The sequence below is a fragment of the Gossypium hirsutum genome, chromosome A12, assembly GCF_007990345.1.
Source record: "Gossypium hirsutum isolate 1008001.06 chromosome A12, Gossypium_hirsutum_v2.1, whole genome shotgun sequence".
Taxonomy (NCBI): domain Eukaryota; kingdom Viridiplantae; phylum Streptophyta; class Magnoliopsida; order Malvales; family Malvaceae; genus Gossypium; species Gossypium hirsutum.
The window spans coordinates 59,024,807-59,049,073 of NC_053435.1; the positions used below are offsets into that span (position 1 = coordinate 59,024,807).

Consider the following 24,267-nt stretch of genomic DNA (forward strand, 5'->3'; position numbering starts at 1 on the left):
GTGGTTCTCAAGATCACTATATTAAAGACTACCCCGAGGTGGTAGAGAAAGAAAGATTTCAAAACTTGAGGCCGAGTGGCACAGCTTCTAAGGGAAGACCCTCGAGAAATGTTGGGAATGAGTCTGATAGTAAGAACGTGACACGAGATACAACAGTGAGATCTAAAGCTAGGGCTCCAGGTAGAGCCTATACCATACGTGCACGTGAAGATGCAACTTCTCCTAATGTGATCACTGGTAATTTTTCTCTCTATGATACTAATGTTATTGCTTTGATAGACCTTGGCTCTACTCATTCGTATGTGTGTATGAAATTGACATCTAGTGTGAATATACCTATTAAGTCTACTAGATTTATGATTAAAGTGTCAAATCCATTAGGAAAGCATCTGATAGTTGATAAAGTATGTAAGAGATGCCCTTTGATGATTAGATGTCATTGTTTTCCAGCAAATTTAATGTTGTTACCATTTGATGAATTTGATGTCATTATGGGTATGGATTGGTTGACACTACATGATGCTATAGTGAATTGTAGACAGAAATTTATTGAATTGAAATGTGAAAATAGTGAGGTTCTTCTAGTTGAATTAGATGACACGGATAAGTCGCCAAATGTAATTTCTACGATGAATGCTCAAAAATGTATGAGAAAAAGGTATGAAGCTTATTTGGCATACAAATTGAATACAAAGGAATCTGAATTGAAAATCGAATTAGTGTCTGTTGTATGTGAGTATGTGGATGTATTCCCGGAGGAATTGTCAAGTTTGCCACCAATTAGAGAAGTTGAATTCGATATTAAGTTAATGTCAGGGACAGCACCTATTTCTATTGCTCTGTATAGGATGACCCCGACTGAGCTGAAAGAATTGAAGTTACAGTTGCAAGAGTTGACTAACAAAGGTTTAGCGAGACCAAGCTTTTCGCCGTGGGGAGCTCCCATACTATTCGTGAAAAAGAAGGACGGTTCTATGAGATTATGCATTGATTACCGGTAACTCAATAAGGTGACAATAAGAAATAAGTGATAAACCGTAATTTATACATATTTTTATCCCATGCTTAGCACATTTATGGATTAATTGTGACAGCCCAAAATTGACCCTAGTCGGGAAGTGGTTTCGGGACCGCTAAACCGGGTCACCGAAATGTTTGAATGTGATATTTATTATCTAGAATATGTAATTATGAATGTGTGAAAATTTCAAGCTTCGATTTAGTCGATTGCATGTGAATTTAGTCAATAGGACTTATGTGCGACATTTTTGAAATGTGATAGGTCGAAGCATAAGGACCTATTAGTGCATGAAATAAAAAGGGGGGACTTGCATGTCAAATTTCCCCCCCTAACTAGTACTGGCCGGCCATGACAAGCATGGTAGACCAAGTGTGATGGGCAAGACATGTCATAGACATGTTGTGTTGGTGCATCATGGGTGGAAAAAAATAAAATAATGAGCATGGAAATTAAATAATGAAAGGGAATATGATGAAAACAAAAAAAAAGTGTGTGGTTGTTTCTTCCCCCCCCCCCCATTTAGCCGAAACTAGAAAGAAAAACAAAAAAAAAGTGCTCATCCTTTGGTTCATCTTTGGCCAAAAATTTTAAGGAGGAAGGAAGAAGAAAGGTTGAAGAGGTTCGGCCATGCATGTGACTAGGCTAAGGTATGTTTGGTGATGTTCCATGAGATGCATGCATATTTTAGTTGTTAGCTTGAGTTCTACCTAGCCCATGGTCTAAATCTTGCTATGTGATGGAAATGACACTCGGCCATGGATGCATCATTCTTGGTTGATGTTTGATGTTGTGGTGATGAGGCATGAAGATGAGTTAAGTTTCGGCTAAGGTGGATTTGTGTTGATGTCATTTGCATGCTAAGTGTAAAGCTTTGTAATGATGCATGTGATGGTGGATTGATGATTGTTGAATCTTCTTTTTAGCATTTTTGAGTGAGCACATATGTGCATTGGTTGCTAAATGGAGAAGAATCGGCTAGCAAGTTGTGTGCTAAGGCCGAATATAATTTTTGTATATTAATGAGTAATGCATGTGTTAAATTGATGGAAAGGGAGAGGATGCTTTACTAGTGTATATATGTGTGTATTAGCCAAGTTTTGAACTTGAAACAAAAGGGTGTTTAGTCAATACAAGTGACCATACTTGTAGAATGTATTAAGTGTTGAAATCGGCCCCAAAATAGACATGCATATTCGGCCAAGGGGGAGAAATTAGCTAAAATGTTGAGTTTGATTCATGATTCCGTACATATGTGACTTTAATGTCTAATGTATAAATATGGGCTAAGTGCCTTGTGTTCCTCTTTTCGATGCTCAAATGATTAAATCAATTTATTTGTTTAATTAAGCTCAAGAGCAAAGGGGAAATAAATCCGATAAAGGGAAGGAAAAAGTGGTCGAATAGCTATCGGAATCGTTCGACAACACCCGAGGTAAGTTCTTGAGTAAGAGAACTTAAATTAAGATTTGATTAGATCATGTTTTAAGCAAATCAAAATCATGCTCTTTGTGTGTGGCTATTGAGCCGAAATTACAAGAATGATAAGTGCCTTGTGTTTGAGTTTTGCTAACGAAAATGAAATACGAATGTGCCATGATTTATTGTTAAATGTGCATGGTTATTTGAATGATGTCCGGGCTAAGTCCCGAAGGCTTTGTGCTAAGTGACCATATCCGGACTAAGATCCGAAGGCATTTGTGCGAGATACTAATTCCGGGCTAAGCCCGAAGGCATTGGTGCGAGTTACTAAATCCGGGTTAAGTCCCGAAGGCATTTGTGCGAGTTACTAAATCCGGGTTAAGTCCCGAAGGCATTTGTGCGAGTTACTATAACCGGGCTATGTCCCGAAGGCATTTGAACGAGTAGCTATATCCGGTTAAATTCCGAAGGTACGTGATTTGGGAATGAATGATCTTGCTGTAAAAATTTCAGTTAATACTCTAGAAACATCCCAACATTGAGGTATGTTTCGTATGTGCTTGAATTTAGTTGAGCCCTTACAAACAAGTATTCGCTCAGTTGATAAACGAGCTACCGGCCTTTGGCTAAGTTGATCTTTTGTGTATGTACATAAGGGCTGGTAATGTGAAGCAAGTATGATATCGAAAATTTGTGCATATGAAATTATCCGTTTAGCGATATGAATGCTATACTTTTGTTGTGCTGGAATTCCTAGCTCAAAACTTACTAAGCATAAATTGCTTACTCCGTTTCATGCTCCTCTGTTTTATAGATTTTGGTTCTCCAGCTATCGGACTCGGGATTTTGAAGTCGAAGTCGCCCACACTATCAAAGCCCCCTTTTGGTACAATTTTGGTTGAACTTCGAAATGGCATGTATAGGACTACCCGTTTGTTGGGGGTCATGGACCCTTTGGACTTGTATAATTTTGGATAGCCATGCGAAAATGGCTTATATATGTTTGAGTGTAATGTTATAATCATTTGGTATGGATATGGTTATTGGAGGTTTGGATAGGCTTGACAAGGATTGGCCATGGGAATGGTTAATCACTATCATAAATTGTGCTACTTATGCAAAAAGGGCTAGTTGAATCATGGAAACTATGAAATAGGTAAAGTCTACCTTAAAGGCAGATGCTGACAGCAGCAGTGATGTAGATTTGGAAATTCACTAAAAATAGTAGGAATGGAATTAAATAGTGAATAAATTATGTAAACGAACCTTGATGAATCTATTTTCATAGGAAAGTAACGAAACAATCATACAGACAGTATGTTAAGAGATATTCAGGTTCTTGTGAGACAGGGCCAGAACGGTTTCTGGATTTCCTGTTCCGACTTTGTAAATTCATTATAAATTAACCAGAGACAATTAGGAGTCAAGCCATATATGTATAGATTCATCTCTGAGTCTAGTTTCTATAGAAAGAAACGGCATCAGTATTGAAGCCCTGTACAGGGAGATATCCGAGTCGTAATGCGCAAAGGTCAGGGTAGTCGATCCCTGTAACATGGGAGACTTTGACTAATAAACTGTACTAATTGGCCTGACCAAAAATTCTAGAAAAAAATATGTAGATGGGCATATGAGTCTAGTTTTAGGGAAAATTTACAGAACTGGATTCCGAGTTTCTGAACTCAAGATATGATTTTTAAAGCGACTATTACGCAGATTGGCAGTGTCTGGAAATTTTCTTTTAAAAGTCTGTTAACAGCTCGTGTTCGACTCTGGTGACGGTCTCGGGTTCGGGGTGTTACATTTGATTGGTATCAGAGCTACGGTTTAGTCGATTCTAGGACTACCGTAATGCGTTGGGTCTAGCTATACATGCCATTTTATGTGATTATTTGATAGTGTGGTGATTTCTGACATTTGCAAATGTGTTTATTTATAGTAATGGATCCCGATCCCGACCGAGCGGTAGCTGATGATCTTGAGAGTGTAGCGCCTGCTCCCGCACAAGGGACAGCGCCGGTGGACTCTCAACCTAATGCTAGTAACCCGAATGATGAAGCTAGACAAGCTTTCTATAGCGTGATGAATGATTGGTTCAACCAATACATTCGAACTAATACGGCTGTTCCACAACCTCCATTCCCGACAAATACCACCCCCGTACCTACAATACCTCCGGTAACTGACCAAATAAGGTCAAATAAGCCCCCAGTTGACAGAATCCGAAAACATGGGGCTACTGAATTTAAGGCTACGGATAGCGACGATGCCGAGCAAGCTGAATTTTGGTTGGACAACACTATCCGGGTACTCGATGAGCTATCTTGTACACCCGATGAATGCCTAAAGTGTACTATCTCCTTGCTACGCGATTCTGCCTACTATTGGTGGAGTACTCTGACTTCTGTTGTGCCCCGAGAGCAAGTAACTTGGGAGTTTTTCCAAACTGAGTTTCGGAAAAAGTATATCAGTCAGAGATTTGTTGATCAAAAACGGAAGGAATTTCTTGAGCTTAAGCAAGGTTCTATGTCAGTTACTGATTATGAGCAAAAATTTGTTAGACTTAGTAGATACGCTCGGGAATGTGTTTCGTCCGAGGCTATTATGTGTAAACGCTTCGAGGATGGGCTGAATGAAGATATAAAAATGTTCGTTGGCGTTCTTGAAATACGAGAGTTCGTAGTACTTGTCGAGCGAGCTTGTAAAGCCGAAGAGCTTAGAAAAGAAAAACAAAAAGTTGATGAGGGAACTGGAGAGTTTCGTAAAAGATCCTCGGGAAAGTCTCTTCAACAGGCATCGAAGAAATTTCGAGATGATGCGGGCCAGTTTAGAGGCACTTCGGGCCTTTTTAGACGAGATCGTGATCGACCTCCTGTGGGTACACGAGGCACTTCGGTCGCCAGTGTTGGGAATGAATGTCGAGACAGAACGAAATGTCGATATTGCGGTAAATGGCATTCGGGGGGTTGTAGATTTCCTGACCGCTCCTGTTACAAGTGCGGATCAGTTGACCACTTCATTAAAGATTGCCCGAGGTTGTCTGAACAGAATGTAAATTAGAGTGGGAAACCGGGTGCTACCACTACTCGAGGTAGACCATCTGGAAATACGGGCAATGCTGGTGGTGGTCAGAGAGGATCTAGAGATGCTACGACCAAATCCGAGGCTCGTGCGCCTGCTAGAGCTTATGCTATACGTGCCCGCAAGGATGCTTCTTCGCCTGATGTTATTACCGGTACTTTTACTCTCTTTGATACTAATGTAATTGCTTTGATTGACCCCGGTTCTACTCATTCTTACATATGTGAAACCTTAGCATCCAGTAAGACTTTACCTATTGAGTCTACTGAGTTCGTAATTCGGGTGTCAAATCCCTTGGGTCGTTACGTGCTTGTCGACAAAGTGTGTAAGAAATGTCCTGTTTTCCGGCGGACTTGATGCTTTTGCCGTTTGATGAATTTGATGTTATTCTTGGTTTGGATTGGTTGACCGCGCATGATGCGGTTGTGAATTGCAAAAGCAAGACTATTGATTTGAGGTGCGCAAATAACGAAGTAATCCGAGTTGAGTCTACGGACTTGGAGGGGATGCCAGCTGTAATATCAGCAATGTTGGCCCAGAAATATGTAAGAAAAGGGTGCGAAGCATACCTTGCGTATGTACTTGATGACAAAGAATTAGAAAAGAAACCCGAATCTGTGCCGGTGGTTTGTGAATACCCGGATGTTTTTCCTGAAGAATTACCGGGTTTACCACCTGTTCGGGAGGTAGAGTTTGGTATTGAGCTTGTACCTGGGACTACGCCGATTTCGATAGCTCCGTATCGTATGGCACCAACCGAGTTAAAAGAGTTGAAAGCTCAGTTGCAAGAATTGACGGATAGAGGTTTTGCTCGACCAAGTTTCTCACCTTGGGGTGCACCAGTATTGTTCGTGAAAAAGAAGGACGGAACCATGAGGTTGTGCATTGACTATCGTCAACTGAATAAAGTGACGATAAAGAACAAATATCCGTTACCGCGTATCGATGATTTGTTCGACCAACTGAAGGGAGCCTCAATGTTCTCAAAAATAGATTTGAGATCGGGCTATTATCAGTTGCGAATTCGAGAATCGGACATACCCAAAACTGCCTTCAGGACGAGATATGGTCACTACGAGTTCTTAGTGATGCCGTTTGGGCTCACTAATGCCTCTGCGGTATTTATGGATTTGATGAATCGGATCTTCAGACCATATTTGGATCGGTTCGTAGTTGTGTTCATTGATGACATCTTGGTCTATTCAAGAGATGAGACCGAACATGCTGAGCATCTGAGGCTAGTGTTGCAAATTTTGCGGGATAAGCAGTTATATGCTAAGTTCAGTAAGTGTGAGTTTTGGTTAAGAGAGGTTAGCTTCTTGGGTCATGTAGTATCCGCATCGGGTATTCGAGTTGACCCGAACAAAATTTCAGCCATACTTAACTGGAAACCTCCGAGAAATATTACTGAGGTTCGGAGCTTTTTGGGGCTCGCCGGTTATTACCGACGATTTGTCAAAGGTTTCTCGATGATAGCCACACCAATGACGAAGCTACTTCAAAAGGATGTTAAGTTCGAATGGACGGAGAAATGTCAGAAAAGTTTCGATCAACTAAAAACTCATTTGACTGAAGCTCCAATTTTAGTGCAACCCGAATCAGGCAAAGAGTTTATCATTTATAGTGACGCATCCCTACTTGGGTTGGGTTGCGTATTGATGCAAGAAGGTCGAGTTGTGGCCTATGCGTCGAGACAATTGAAGCCACACGAGAGAAATTATCCGACCCATGATCTCGAACTAGCTGCCATCGTATTTGCTTTGAAAATATGGCGACATTATCTGTTTGGTGAGAAGTGCCATGTATTTTCGGATCACAAAAGTCTCAAATATTTGATGACTCAGCGAGACTTGAATCTGCGACAAAGACGTTGGCTTGAGTTGTTGAAAGATTACGAGCTTGTCATTGATTACCACCCGGGAAAGGCTAATGTGGTTGCGGACGCCTTAAGCCGGAAATCATTGTTTGCTTTACGAGCGATGAATGTGCACTTGTCTGTTCTACCCGACAATGTGTTAGTAGCTGAATTAAAAGCCAAACCATTATTGATTCATCAAATTCGTGAAGCTTAGAAAGTTGATGATGAATTGGTTGCAAAACGGGCTGAGTGTGTTCCGAACAAGGAATCGGAGTTTCAAATTGATGATGATGATTGTTTGAGGTTCAGAAGTCGTTTGTGTGTTCCAAGGAATTCGGAAGTCATTTCGATGATTCTGAACGAAGCCCATTGTAGCCGAATGTCAATTCACCCGGGGAGTATGAAAATGTACAACGATTTGAAACGTCAATTTTGGTGGCATGGTATGAAACGAGACATCTCCGACTTTGTTTCGAGATGTTTAATATGTCAACAAGTGAAAGCGGAACATCAAGTGCCTTCAGGATTACTTCAGCCGATCATGATACCCGAGTGGAAATGGGATCGAGTCACAATGGACTTTGTGTCTAGACTGCCATTGTCAGCAAGTAAGAAGGATGCAATTTGGGTTGTTGTTGATAGACTGACTAAGTCGGCTCACTTTATCCCCGTGCGTACGGATTTTTCATTGGATAAACTAGCTGAATTGTATGTTTCTCAAATTGTGAGATTACACGGGGTACCTATTTCTATCGTGTCGGATAGAGATCCGAGATTCACCCCATGGTTTTGGAAGAAATTGCAAGAAGCTTTGGGTACCAAGCTGCATTTTAGCACTACTTTTCACCCCCAAACCGATGGTCAATCCGAGCGGATAATTCAGATACTTGAGGATATGTTGAGATGTTGCATCCTCGAGCTCAGTAGTTCATGGGAACGGTATTTACCTTTGATTGAATTTTCTTACAACAATAGTTTTCAATCAAGTATTAAGATGGCACCTTACGAGGCTTTGTACGGTCGTAAATGCCGTACACCATTGTTTTGGACCGAGCTCGGTGAAAGTAAAATTTTCGGAGTTGATTTGATTAAGGATGCCGAACAGAAAGTAAAGGTAATCCGTGAAAGTCTGAAAGCAGCCACAGATCGTCAAAAATCGTATGCGGATTTGAAACGAAAAGACATTGAATATCAGGTGGGAGATAAAGTGTTTCTTAAAGTCTCGCCTTGGAAAAAGGTACTCAGATTTGGCCGTAAGGGCAAGTTGAGCCCGAGATTCATTGGGCCGTACGAAATCTCCGAACGAGTTGGTCCGGTTGCGTATAGATTGATTTTGCCCCCTGAACTTGAAAAGATTCACGATGTCTTTCATGTTTCGATGCTTCGACGTTATAGATCCGATCCGTCACATGTGATTAATCCCTCAGAAGTTGAAATTCAATCTGACTTGAGTTATGAAGAAGAACCGATTCGTATCCTAGTTCGTGAAGTGAAAGAGTTGCGAAACAAAAGGGTTCCATTAGTTAAGGTGTTATGGCTCAAACACGGGATCGAGGAAGCTACTTGGGAAATCGAGAGCTCGATGAAAGAACGATACCCAAACCTATTTACCGGTAAGATTTTCGGGGACGAAAATTTCTTAAGTGGGGGAGAGTTGTGACAGCCCAAATTGACCCTAGTCAGGAAGTGGTTTCGGGACTGCTAAACCGAGTCACCGAAATGTTTGAATGTGATATTTATTGTCTAGAATATGTAATTATGAATGTGTGAAAATTTCAAGCTTCGATTTAGTCGATTGCATGTGAATTTAGTCAATAGGACTTATGTGCGACATTTTGAAATGTGATAGGTCGAAGCATAAGGACCTATTAGTGCATGAAATAAAAAGGGGGGACTTGCATGTCAAATTTCCCCCCTAACTAGTAGTGGTCGGCCATGACAAGCATGGTAGACCAAGTGTGATGGGCAAGACATGTCATAGACAAGTTGTGTTGGTGCATCATGGGTGGAAAAAAATAAAATAATGAGCATGGTAATTAAATAATGAAAGGGAATATGATGAAAACAAAAAAAAAGTGTGTGGTTGTTTCTTCCCCCCCCCCATTTAGCCGAAACTAGAAAGAAAAACAAAAAAAAAGTGCTCATCCTTTGGTTCATCTTTGGCCAAAATTTTAAGGAGGAAGGAAGAAGAAAGGTTGAAGAGGTTCGGCCATGCATGTGACTAGGCTAAGGTATGTTTGGTGATGTTCCATGAGATGCATGCATATTTTAGTTGTTAGCTTGAGTTCTACCTAGCCCATGGTCTAAATCTTGCTATGTGATGGAAATGACACTCGGCCATGGATGCATCATTCTTGGTTGATGTTTGATGTTGTGGTGATGAGGCATGAAGATGAGTTAAGTTTCGGCTAAGGTAGATTTGTGTTGATGTCATTTGCATGCTAAGTGTAAAGCTTTGTAATGATGCATGTGATGGTGGATTGATGATTGTTGAATCTTCTTTTTAGCATTTTTGAGTGAGCACATATGTGCATTGGTTGCTAAATGGAGAAGAATCGGCTAGCAAGTTGTGTGCTAAGGCCGAATATAATTTTTGTATATTAATGAGTAATGCATGTGTTAAATTGATGGAAAGGGAGAGGATGCTTTACTAGTGTATATATGTGTGTATTAGCCAAGTTTTGAACTTGAAACAAAAGGGTGTTTAGTCAATACAAGTGACCATACTTGTAGAATGTATTAAGTGTTGAAATCGGCCCCAAAATAGACATGCATATTCGGCCAAGGGGGAGAAATTAGCTAAAATGTTGAGTTTGATTCATGATTCCGTACATATGTGACTTTAATGTCTAATGTATAAATATGGGCTAAGTGCCTTGTGTTCCTCTTTTCGATGCTCAAATGATTAAATCAATTTATTTGTTTAATTAAGCTCAAGAGCAAAGGGGAAATAAATCTGATAAAGGGAAGGAAAAAGTGGTCGAATAGCTATCGGAATCGTTCGACAACACCCGAGGTAAGTTCTTGAGTAAGAGAACTTAAATTAAGATTTGATTAGATCATGTTTTAAGCAAATCAAAATCATGCTCTTTGTGTGTGGCTATTGAGCCGAAATTACAAGAATGATAAGTGCCTTGTGTTTGAGTTTTGCTAACGAAAATGAAATACGAATGTGCCATGATTTATTGTTAAATGTGCATGGTTATTTGAATGATGTCCGGGCTAAGTCCCGAAGGCTTTGTGCTAAGTGACCATATCCGGACTAAGATCCGAAGGCATTTGTGCGAGATACTAATTCCGGGCTAAGCCCGAAGGCATTGGTGCGAGTTACTAAATCCGGGTTAAGTCCCGAAGGCATTTGTGCGAGTTACTAAATCCGGGTTAAGTCCCGAAGGCATTTGTGCGAGTTACTATAACCGGGCTATGTCCCGAAGGCATTTGAACGAGGAGCTATATCCGGTTAAATTCCGAAGGTACGTGATTTGGGAATGAATGATCTTGCTGTAAAAATTTCAGTTAATACTCTAGAAACATCCCAACATTGAGGTATGTTTCGTATGTGCTTGAATTTAGTTGAGCCCTTACAAACAAGTATTCGCTCAGTTGATAAACGAGCTACCGGCCTTTGGCTAAGTTGATCTTTTGTGTATGTACATAAGGGCTGGTAATGTGAAGCAAGTATGATATCGAAAATTTGTGCATATGAAATTATCCGTTTAGCTATATGAATGCTATACTTTTGTTGTGCTGGAATTCCTTGCTCAAAACTTACTAAGCATAAATTGCTTACTCCGTTTCATGCTCCTCTGTTTTATAGATTTTGGTTCTCCAGCTATCGGACTCGGGATTTTGAAGTCGAAGTCGCCCACACTATCAAAGCCCCCTTTTGGTACAATTTTGGTTGAACTTCGAAATGGCATGTATAGGACTACCCGTTTGTTGGGGGTCATGGACCCTTTGGACTTGTATAATTTTGGATAGCCATGCGAAAATGGCTTATATATGTTTGAGTGTAATGTTATAATCATTTGGTATGGATATGGTTATTGAGAGGTGTGGATAGGCTTGACAAGGATTGGCCATGGGAATGGTTAATCACTATCATAAATTGTGCTACTTATGCAAAAAGGGCTAGTTGAATCATGGAAACTATGAAATAGGTAAAGTCTACCTTAAAGGCAGATGCTGACAGCAGCAGTGATGTAGATTTGGAAATTCACTAAAAATATTAGGAATGGAATTAAATAGTGAATAAATTATGTAAACGAACCTTGATGAATCTATTTTCATAGGAAAGTAACGAAACAATCATACGGACAGTATGTTAAGAGATATTCAGGTTCTTGTGAGACAGGGCCAGAACGGTTTCTGGATTTCCTGTTCCGACTTTGGAAATTCATTATAAATTAACCAGAGACAATTAGGAGTCAAGACATATATGTATAGATTCCTATCTGAGTCTAGTTTCTATAGAAACAAACGCATCAGTATTGAAGCCCTGTACAGGGAGATATCAAGTCGTAATGCGCAAAGGTCAGGGTAGTCGATCCCTGTAACATGGAGACTTTGACTAATAAACTGTACTAATTGGCCCGACCAAAAATTCTAAGAAAAAATATGTAGATGGGCATATGAGTCTAGTTTCAGGGAAAATTTACGGAACTGGATTCCGAGTTTTTGAACTCAATATATGATTTTTAAAGCGACTATTATGCAGATTGGCAGTGTCTGGAAATTTTCTTTTAAAAGTCTGTTAACACTCGTGTTCGACTCCGGTGACGGTCTCGGGTTCGGGGTGTTACATTAATTCTCCTTAGATTTTGTGAATTTGATTCTCCTAATTCTTTAATTTTATGTTTTATACTTAGGTGAGCATAGAAGAGTAAAAAGAGAGAGAAATGGGCCGAAAATGGAGAAAATGAACCCACATAGGAAATCAACACGGCCTGGACTTCCTCACACAGGCATGTCACGCGGCCATGTCCATTTGGCAGGATCGAAGCATGACTTACACGGGTAGACTACACGCCCATGCCTATTCAATAGCCTTGACCACGGGCTGGAGTAATCGCACACGGGCGTGTCCCTACCGAGCCCAAGTATAGTCCTATTAGGAAAAGGTCACTTTTGAGGGCTCTTTGGCATTCTAAAGCCTATTTAAACACCTGAGGAGGCACTTAGAAGGGACACACGGAGTAGGAGGCAAGGAATTACTTAAGGGAAGCTAATTGGTCCATCTCAGAAGTCGGATTCATCATCAAGACTGAAGATCTCCCTTCAAATTCCATTCAGGGGTTTTGGGTTTTCTTTATGTTTTGTATTTATTATTCTTCTGAGATGTTTTCTTTTATAATTATGAACTAAACTTCCTAAATACCTATAGGGAATGAAACCTAAGAACATATCTTGTTATTATTATCTGAATTGTATGATAAATATTTGACTTGTTCTTAATTATGTGTTCTTAATTCTTGTTTTAATATTTTAGGATATTGATTCAAGTTAATGCTCTTATTCGAAGGAGGAATAGACCCTGTCTAATAGTAAATTTGTCATAATTAAGTAGAGTTGATTGCAAGCCAAAAGCTAGGGTGATAAGATTTTGCCGGATTAGGGTGAAACCAAATAAGGGGATCCATAGATCAAGTTAATGCAACACTAGGGCGTTAATTAGAAAGAGATTTCAATTAATCAACCTAGGGTTAGACGTTATTAGTCTCAAGAGAGATAATAATATAACTTAGGGATTTCTACGGATCAAGTCAAATGAATAAATCGTTTGATTCAAAGTCAAATAATAAGTGAAGTCTAGGTGGATTTTTCCTTGGGTATTGTCTTAATCAATCGAGTTTTCCAAAGAGATTTTTCCCAATTTTCTCTCTGTGCACCCTTGGTTTAGTTAATTAGTCTAGATAAACAAATCCCTTAATTTTTAGGTTAGATAATAAAAAGAAAGTAATTACTAGTACTCTTGCTCCTTTTGGGTTCGACAATCCAGTCTTGCTAAAGCTATACTACTATTCGATAGGTACACTTGCCTTCATTGTGATAATAGTTAGTTCCAAGAACGATTAATTATAAATACTTAAAACCTGTCACGAATATCATGTATTAAGTCTTTGGTGCCATTTTCAGGGACTAAGATATTAGGAACACTCGATTTTTATTACTTTATCCATTTTACTTTATTTATTTAAATTTTTATTTTCCTTTCTAATTTTTTTATTCGTTCTTGGTAGGTTTTTATAGTGTATGACTAGAAGAAACCCGTCATGACCATTACTATTTGATAGTGAGATCGATCGTACAATTTGCAAAAACCGAAGAGATATAAGGCAAAGCTTAAGATACACAGAGGAAGAGCAAGAGGATGATATTTCAACCACAACCGAGGAGATGGCTAAAAATCAAGAAAATCCGCTACCTCCTGCGATTGCTGCTAATCAAAATCCTGCTCCACGTACTATGTATGATTATGCTAAACCTTCTTTAACAGAAACTGAATCGAGTATAGTTAGCCCTGCTGTTGCTACAAAAAATGAACTGAAACCTAACACCATTCAAATGATCCAATAGTTTGTTCAGTTTGATGGTTTGCAAGACGAGGATCCCAACACTCACTTGGCGAATTTCTTAGAGTTTTGCGACACTTTTAAAATCAATGGCGTTTCTGATGATGCCATTCACCTTCAGTTGTTTCCCTTTTCATTGAGGAATAAGGCTAAACAGTGGTTGAACTCGTTACCACGAGGGTCAATCACTACTTGGGAACAAATGACCAAAAAGTTTTTAATAAAATATTTTCTATCGGCTAAAACAGCCAAATTACGTAATGATATCTCTCCTTTTGTGCAGATGGATTTAGAAACACTCTACGATGCATGGGAGAGATACAAGGATTTGTTGAGAAGGTGCCCTCATCATGGGTTACCACTCTGGTGACAGGTTCAAAATGGCCTGAATCCTTCGACTCGACAAATGATTGACGCAGCCGCTGGTGGAACTATCAATAATAAGACACCTGAGGATGCATATGAATTTATAGAAGAGATGTCACTGAATAATTATCAGTGGCAAGTCATGAGGACAAAACCAAAAAAAATAGCCGACGTTTTTAACGTCTATTCAGTCACCATGCTCTCTAATCAAGTAGAACTTTTGAATAGAAAAATTGACAGTTTTCTCGGCTCTTCACAGGTTCACCCAGTAATGCAATGCGAAGCAAGTGGGGGTGGCTCAAGCAAATCAGAATACCCACCCTATGGCCATAACATGGAGAACGAGCAGTTAAATTACATGGGTAATAATCCTCGATATCAAAATAATCCTTATAGTAACACTTACAATGTAGGTTGGAGGATCCACCCAAATTTTTCATGGGGAGGCCAAGGAAATCAGAGACCACCACCACCTCCAAGCTTCCAAAAACCACCCTACCAACAAGAGAAAAAACCAAACCTTGAAGAGATACTAACAAAATTCATCTCAGTGTTAGAAACTCATTTTCAGAATACTGAGACAGCACTTAAAAATCAACAAGCGTCGATCCAAGGGCTCGAAACTCAAATAGGTTAGCTTGCTAAATCGATATCTGAATGACCACAAGGTAGCCTGTCGAGTAACACTGAACCTAACCCAAGGGAGCAAATCAATGCATAACATTCAAGATGAGGAAGGGTTAGTTGCACCTGAACCAGAACCGAGGCAAGAAACTATACTAAGTAAAGGTAAAGGTGAGGTGGACCACAATGACCAGAAACTGGTAAGTAAAGAATACAAACCTCATGTGCCATACCCAAACGAGATAAGGAAAGACCGTACAGAAGAACAATTCGGTAAATTCCTTAAATTATTAAAGAAGTTACATATTAACTTACCGGTTATTGAAGCTCTTTCGCAGATGCCAAACGCAGTCAAATTCTTAAAGGAGATTTTAACAAACAAGCAGAAGTTGGATGAGGTGTCGCATGTGGAGCTAAATGCGGTTTACTTAGCCATACTATAGAATAAGTTGGCCAACAAATTAAAAGATCCAAGGAGTTTTATGATTCCTTGTTTAATTGGTAGCCTAGATGTTAATAATGTTTTGGCTGTTTAGGGCTAGTATCAATGTCATGCCTTACAAAATGGTTAAGCAACTAGGTCTTGGGAAACCCAAACAAACTAGGATGAGTATTCAATTAGCCGATAAAATAATCAGATTTCCTAGGGGGTTATTGAAGATGTACTCGTTAAAATTCACAAATTTATATTCCCAATTGATTTCGTTGTTTTAGACATAAAAGAGGATAGTAACGTTCCTTTAATTTTAGGGAGGCCCTTTTTAGCAACTGCTAGAACAATAATTGATGTTGGCACAGGTGAACTCACACTTCGTGTGGGAGACGAAATAATCACCCTTCAAGCTCGTAATTCGAGTAACACATCGAAAATTGAATGTGGTGATATAAATCATCCTACTAAAACTAACCATGTGGTGCAACCTACTTTGCAAGAAATAGGTTCGAAGAACATACATGAGCCATGCTCAAGCAAAAACAAAGGACCTATCTATGAAGAACAAGGGCTACAAATCAAGGAACTAGATGAATGGTAGACACATAAACCGAAAACACACGATAAACCAAAACCACGCCATGACAAGCTAAATTTTTCCTCGAATCAACTTAAAGTTGGAGACAAAGTGCTATTAGATGCAGTAGACCCTCTTATTACCACTTCTGAACCAAATAAAGAAATCCCTCTTACGGTACTTAGCATTTTTCCATATAGTACAATCGAGGTAATTCATCCCAAATTCGGCACATTCAAGGTAAGTAGTACTCGTCTTAAACCTTATGTTGATAAAATTGATAGTAGGGATGAGGAGTGCAAACTCCTCGAACCACCATGATCACGCAACAATAGAGGTAAGTCAAGCTTAGACTATAAATAAGCACTTTTCGGGAGGCAACCCGAGCTCTAACGATGTTAACCTCTTTAAAATTTTAGTTTTTAACATCTAATCACTAACTAAGACATTGAAACATAGGTTTTCTAATCCACACGATCGGGCATACGGGCGTGCCTTAGGCTGTGCTAACACCACGGGAAGAGACATGGCTGTGCAATACAGCCGTGTAAAAACAGGGCAAAAATTTCCCCAACACGGGATGTGATATGTTGCCACGGCCATGCGACATGGCCGTAGGCAAAACTACCAAAACAACATGGGTGTGTGACACGCTCGGATCTTGAAACCGTGGTTGAACCTGAGAATTTAACACGAACGTACGACACGGCCGTGCCATTCACTCGTGGTCGAAACTGTCAAACTAACACGGGTGTGGACCTATCTACACGAGCGTGGGAGAAGCGAACGAAGAAGGACACAGCCATGCGACACGGCCGTGTGCACCCACACACCCAAGGAACATGGGCGTGGACTGAATGTCAAACGCGCCCAAATTTGAAAATCGTGAAACACACGGGCAAAATTTGGCCACTCCCGTGTGCCCCAAAATCTATATAAACCCCTCACTATTTATTGTCCCTTTCCCCAAAATTCCTAACCCTAGCTGCTGCAACTTCACACGCCCTCCTCGCCATGCCCGTGCACCAACGATAGTTCTCCTTCGACGACCTAAGCTTCTCCTTCCACCAACATATTCGTTTGTTTACTCTTTTCTCTCTATTTTCTTCATCTCTTTTACTAATTTTATGATTCTTATGGTGTTTCTTGGCTAATTTTTGATGAATATTCATAGTTCTCACTGCCGAAATATGCTTTTGGTCTTTGCCATTTTTAGTCAATGCTTTTTGGTACATTCATTCCTTCTTATGTTCCCATAGAGTCTATTTCATTCATTTCATGTTGAAAATAATCATGCTTTTCTTACGTCATTTGCTATATAAACTTCTATCATCTAGATTAAACCGCTGAGTGTTTGACAGTTGGTTGGATTGGTTAGTTTAACTACATTCATGATTACTTCTTGAATTAGTTAGTTTATGGCATACTCCTCGTTTTTCTTGCAAATACATCATGTCGAATCGTGGTAAGAAAATCGCTATCCCCACTTCCAAGAAAGGGAAAAGAGTAGCCTCATCCTCGGGTCCTACCGTAGAGATTAGGCACCCATTCCTCCAGGTTCCCTTAGGACCCCAGAAGGAATTATATCAGATATTACGAGCCCGACCTCTAGGTGTGGGCCGCTGCATTGACTGGGCTGCACTTGAACAGATTCAATTGGCTGACGCAGTCCAAGCCCTCTTGACAACTGACCTGTGGGGGCTCTTCTTTGAGATTATCGAGCCGACGTATCTTGAGTTCACATTGGAACTCTGCTCGACGTTCCATCTTCAGATCGTCATGACCAACTTTGATGATCTTGGAATGGTCCAGTTCTGTCTAGGCAGTCTAGTCTGCCAGTTGAGCGTCCCCGAGTTCCGTATTGCATTGGACCTATACACAAAGGAGTTCATGGATGAGGAAGACTTCGACAACCTCCATCGCTGTATCCACTACTCTCCCTCGAAATGCTGAAACGCCCTCGTCCCTGCCTTGGCCACTTATGATCCTAGCCGCTCCAAGGCATCGGCTCTCCCTCCATCCTTGAGGTACCTACACGCCATCTTGGCTCACACTCTGGCAGGGAAACGAGAGAGCACCAGCGTCGTCAACACTCACGGCGCTTACTTTCTATGGTGCATGGCTAATGGGCACATCGTCGACGTTGCCTACTTCATCGCCCTCTCCATCCACCATCAAACGGAGTTACATAGGAGAGGAGTCATCTTGATATGGCCCTATGTGACTCGATTGGCTTGGCACTTCAAGCTCCTCAACATAACGGTACAATCGTCCTCCCTCACTCTCATCAGCCAAATGTCCCCATAGGGCATCTCGAGCATGCTACATATGAGGATGATCGAGAAAAGACATGGCACCTACCCTCATCAGTACCGCCTCATCCAGTCCACCGAGGAGAAGGAACCAGAGGACATTACTGATGATGTTCCTCCATGTCACGAAGACCCTCCGACTCAGCCACCACCGCAGTAATGTGGTAGATGGTTGCATGTAAATGATACGTTGATATCTTTTTGGTGGCTGAATTGGTTGTATGAATATGCTTGGAATTGTGTTGCTTATGGTTGTGTAGGTTGATGCAAGTAAGGGTGGCAAAATGGCTTGGTAAATAGCCTTATTTTTTACCACAAGGGTAGACACACGGGTGTGTGTCTAGGCCGTGTGTGACACACGGCTTGGGCTATGGGTGTGTGATCCGGCCGTGTGTCCCCTGCATTTTGAATTTTAGCTTTGAATTAGCCACACGAGCAGAGACACAGCCTTGAATCTCAGCCGTGTAAAGGACACGGCCCAGGGACATGGGCATGTGCCCAGGGTGTGTGAAGTCTGCACCTATTTTAGGAAAAATTATGAAAATTAAATCGCCTACACGGCCTAAGCCCACGGGCGTGTACTTGGCCGTGCGACTTCAATTTGTTGATGACATCATAAACAGAGAGTTACACAGGCTAGGGACACGAGCATGTGTTACCACACGGCCTACCCACACGGGCGTGTCCCAAGCCACACAGGCGTATGACCCCTGTTTTGATGAAAAATTTTCTAAATGTTGTGAAAATTTCTAAAGTTCTCAGTTTAGTCCCGAACCATTTCCAAAGTATGTTTTGGGCCTCGTAGGCTCGTAATAGGGACATTGTGATTGAATACAAAAACTTTTAAATTTGAATGCAAAATTATAACCCGAAAGTGTATGTTTGCTTGTGTTTAAGTTCGGTAATGCCTCGTACCCTGTTCCAGCGTCGAATACGGATAAGGGGTGTTACAACTCGTGTGCCCTATAAATGGCCATACACGCCCGTGTGCCAGACTGTGTGCTAGGCCGTGCCGGTCCTCTAGGGTATACTGACTTATGCCACACGGCCAAGTCACACGCCGGTGTGTGAGGCCGTGTGGAACATACTAACTTGGTTTCTAATTCAACACTAAGGGACACACGGCCATGTAACATAACCTTGTGTCACATACGGCTGAGACACACGCCCGTGTCTCTGCCCGTGTAGACAAAAATAGGCCATTTACCAAGCCATTTTTCTACCCCAAATTTGGCACACACCTACATCAAACCAAATGCACAATTCATAGCATTTATAAACAACCAAAACAACCACAACCAAGAATAAAATATATATCATTTCAATGCCAACATCTATCATGCTTATAATACTATATTCTTTCATATTCAAATTATACCAATTCACATTTCCAAAGCATTCATATGTATCATTTCAACTAAGCATTTCTTAGCCTGAAACCACAAGCGCAACCCTTCTCAATTTATCAACCATTAACTACCTTGAAGGTTGCATTCAACAATCCATTCTCAAGAAATCATGAACTACATCACTAAGAGGCATTAATACATTTATACGTACACCACATAATTGTCAAAATAAGCCAACTTACATGGATAACATAAACCAAACACTAAATATTCACAAGCCAACACAAATGGCCAAAATCATGCTACATATACCAAAATGACTCAAAGTCCCTATACATGCCATATACTTAAAATACCAAAGTTCATAGATACCACGTGATAGGTGGATAGTGTGAAGCGATCTCTGATGATCCCCGAATCTGAACTAGTTTGATAACACTATAAAACACGGGAAAATAAACAAAGTAAGCTATAAAGCTTAGTAAGCTCGTATAGAATAAACTCAATTCAATCTCAAGATTATAATTTAACAATTTGAATATATATATATATGAACATTTAGCATATATTAGCTAACAAACCTTTCATATACACAATTATGATATTAATCACATTCTTCACAAGTTTCTTAAAACCAAAACTTATACTTGTCACGTACGTACATGTACCATTTCATATCATTCTCATATCCAATCACATCTTTCGTTTACCTATTGAACCATTTGGAATAGAAGTCGGATACTCAATAGTCTCACACTCTAAGTACCTATACCATGGCCCGAAGCCAAATCAAGGTAGCTTATATTCGAAATAATGATATCATGGCCTGAAGCTAAATCAGCCAATATTAATGGGTTGAAGCTAAATAGGTATAACTTGCACCCAAAGTGCTAATATCATGGCTTGAAGCCAACTTAATGTATCCCCTAATGACATGTCACTAGTATCCTAAACTATTCCTAAGGTTCAACCGGGATTTCGAATGTCGAATCATCGTCGAATCACTATCGATCATATCTATAGTCTCATATTCACAATTATACAAAATCAAAACATATGAAATACATTTGTATTAAAACTTATAATATACGAACTTACCTCGAATTCAAAAATGATGAAATAGACCAATTAATCCGAAACTTTGTTTTTCCTTTGATCTAATTCCCAATTCCGCTTTTCTTGATCTATATAATATCAAATTCAGCTTATTAAATCATCTCTCTATTCAATTTAATCCAAAATTCACTTTAAGGTATTTTTACACAATTGCCCCTAATGTTTCACATTTTTCATAATTTAGTCCTTATTTCACAAAAACACAAATCCATGCAATTTAATAACAACCCATGCTAGTCAAATTACTATTACACCCCCAGTAGCCCATACTTTTTGTTTATTTTACATTTAAACCCTAAATTTACACATTTCACAATTTAGCCCCTAATTTACATTTTCACCAAAAATCACTTAACAAAATTTGTATAACTATTATCAAACATTCATAATCTACCATTATACATCAAAATACCCATGTATTCATCATTGGAAACATCTAAAATCTTTAACAGTTTTGCAAATTAATCCCTAGGCTAGCTAGACCTAGTTGCAACAATTTCAAAAACATAGAAATCATTAAAAACGGGACAAAAACCGTATCTTAATTAGCTATAAAAGCTTGGCCGAATGAAGGAGATAAAAATGATGTTCTTTGCCCTAAATTTGGTTGAAGCATGAAGAAATAAAAGATGATATATTTGTTTCTTTTGTTTTATTAACCTTAATTACTAAATTACATAAATAACCTTATTTTATAATCATATTAAACATCCATTTTAAGCCCATAAATGTCCACCCACAATTGAAATGGCCTATTTACCCCTTAAGGACCTTAACTTTAAGGTTCTATAGCTATTAGACACTTTTAACTAATAGAACAGTACTTTTGCACTTTACGTGATTTAGTCCTTTTTACCGAATTGAGCATTCAAACGATAAAATGTCTAAACGAAACTTTTACACAATCATATATTCATGCTGTAGACCTTAAAATAATAATAAAATAAATATTCTAACCTAGGATTTGTGGTCCCGAAACCACTATTCCAATTTGACTAAAAACGGGCTGTTACATTTCATAAACATAGATATACATTCATTGATCATTATCATTTCATACCTTTCCATAGGTTCATAACATAGTCGATTGGAACACTTACCATTCCTTCCCTTTTCATGCCCGTTGAACCATTTAGAATAACATCGGATACATGGTAAAGCTCACACAAAGTGTGCTAAACATATGGTCGTAACCTTTCCTTTTCCTTTTCCTTTATATTGTTGCTCACTTGAGCCGTAAAATGGCTCTGCTCACACAAGCTGACGGTAGGAATGTAAGCTACACGATGCTGCTTACACAAGCTGATGAGTATCCACAAAAAATGTCAAACCTCAGCCATCGGTAGGACATTCAGGACCAGTGCCCGAAACATGGTAACCCTAATAACATGTCATTTGAATCATATATATTCCTAAGGTTCAAACAGGGCTCGATACTCATCGTAAGATCGTTGGATTTCCATCATTTTTTTTACATGATAAATAGCATAATAACATATATATCAAATAACATTAAAAGATTATTTAAACATACAAACTAACCTAGATTACAATGACGTAGAAACAAAATCAACTAATTCGAGGCTTTAGCTTTTCCTTGATCTAGATCCGTACGAGGTTTATCTTGATCTAAATAAGCAAATTCAATCCATTTAATACTCATCCTATTCAATTTAATTCAAATTTCATACTTTTCAAAATTATACTTTTACCCCTAATATTTTAACTTCTTTACAATTTAGTCATTAATCTCATAAAGTGAAATTTATGCAATTCCATCCACATTTCATACTAGCCGAATTTACTAGGGACCTATACAACCTCACACAAATCAATATTTCACAAATTTATCATAGTATTTTACTACTTCTACAAATAAGTCTCTAATTGACAATTTCATCAAAAATCCCTTTACAAAACTTGTTTATCTAATAACAAGGACTCATAATCTTTCATAAAATTTCAAGAATCATGCAAACATGTTCATGGAAAAACCCTAATCCTTTAACACTTTTGCAAACTAGTCCTTGGGTGTAACAACCCTTACCCGTATTCTACGCCGGAACAGGGTATGAGGTATTACCAAACTTAAACACAATTAAACACACCCAAAACTAGATCATAAAACTTCATTTCAAATTAACTATTATTCAAACACATGCTTCAAGTCCCTTATACGGCCTACGAGGTCCAAAACATACGTTGGAGATAGATCGAGACCAAACTAAGTACTTTTAGAGCTTTTAGAAAACTTAAGAAAATTTTATCATGAAACAGGGCCACACGCCCGTGTGGATGGGGACACGTCCGTGGAGCTCTCTAACTTGCATTCAAGAAGAAACTTGATTCACACAGCCTGAGCACACACTTGTGTTGCTAGGCCGTGTGATAATTAAATTTCACATTTTAAGTGTAGACTTAGGGTTTAGGGTTTAGGGTTCACACGACCGTATCACACGGCCATGTTAAAGCCCGTGTGTGTCACACGGCCAAGCCACACGCCCGTGTGCTAGGCTGTGTGCCTAAACCTGAACATTCTGCTTCTTATTTTTAAGTTGCAGAGGACACATGGCCTTATCACATCCCCATATGGTAGGCCGTGTGTCTACCCGTGTGGACGGAAATAGGTTATTTAAGGCTAATTTTATCACCCTCTTAATATTTTCTTGCACAAATCACATTTATACATTACTAAAATCCAACCAATCAACTATTTCAAGCCAAAACATATATATTTCATTATCAAACACAACCACCGCATTCAATTTACTTTACATACTTAATCATTCATACTATGACATTATTAAATCAACCCCTATACATGCCATATAAATCAAAAAGTTGTTTAACAAAATCTACCGGAATAAATCTGGATAGTGGTGATCCTCGATGTAGATCAGATCCTTCGTATGTATATAAGTCAATCTACAAAACAAATAACATACACAAGTAAGCTTATAAAAGCTTAGTAAGCTCATAGGCAAAGAAAAATAAATCTTACCGAACATTGCACACAATCATATAACATTTATTTTCACTAAACCTTCCTGTAAATCACAAAAATCATTAATAAGCTCATTTGATTGATTTCAATGTCACTTTTCACCAATTTTAGAACTCTTGGGCCCATTTCTCATTAACTTTCATAGTCAAATTCGGGAACAATAATGGAATTGAGTGCTTAATTATCACATTGTCATGGTAAAACCATGGACTTGCACATAGCCACATATCACACACCAAAGCCATAGCCCAGCCATGGTCTTACACGGATCACATATCATGCTGATACCATATCCTAGATATGGCCTTATACGGAAGCTCATTTATACCGATACAATGTCCCAGACATGGTCTTACACGGAAACACAATATCACATTGCACCGCTACCATAGCCCAGCTATGGTCTTATACGGAAACACATATCACATCCTACCATCAATTCATCATGGTCACAGAACAAAAGCACTCAAAACTATTGTTCCAACTAATTTTTACATTTACTCAAATATTATTTCATAATTATTACAATTTGATA

The 24,267-nt window shown here is 39.3% G+C and overlaps 1 non-coding gene across 1 annotated transcript; it reads right to left on the reverse strand.

Moving 5' to 3' along the window:
- Positions 1–14,201: 14,201 nt before the first annotated feature.
- Positions 14,202–14,308, reverse strand: LOC121211686 (small nucleolar RNA R71). Its single transcript, XR_005906905.1, has one exon. It is a non-coding gene; the product is annotated as a small nucleolar RNA R71 (small nucleolar RNA).
- Between the last annotated feature and the right edge of the window lie 9,959 nt (positions 14,309–24,267).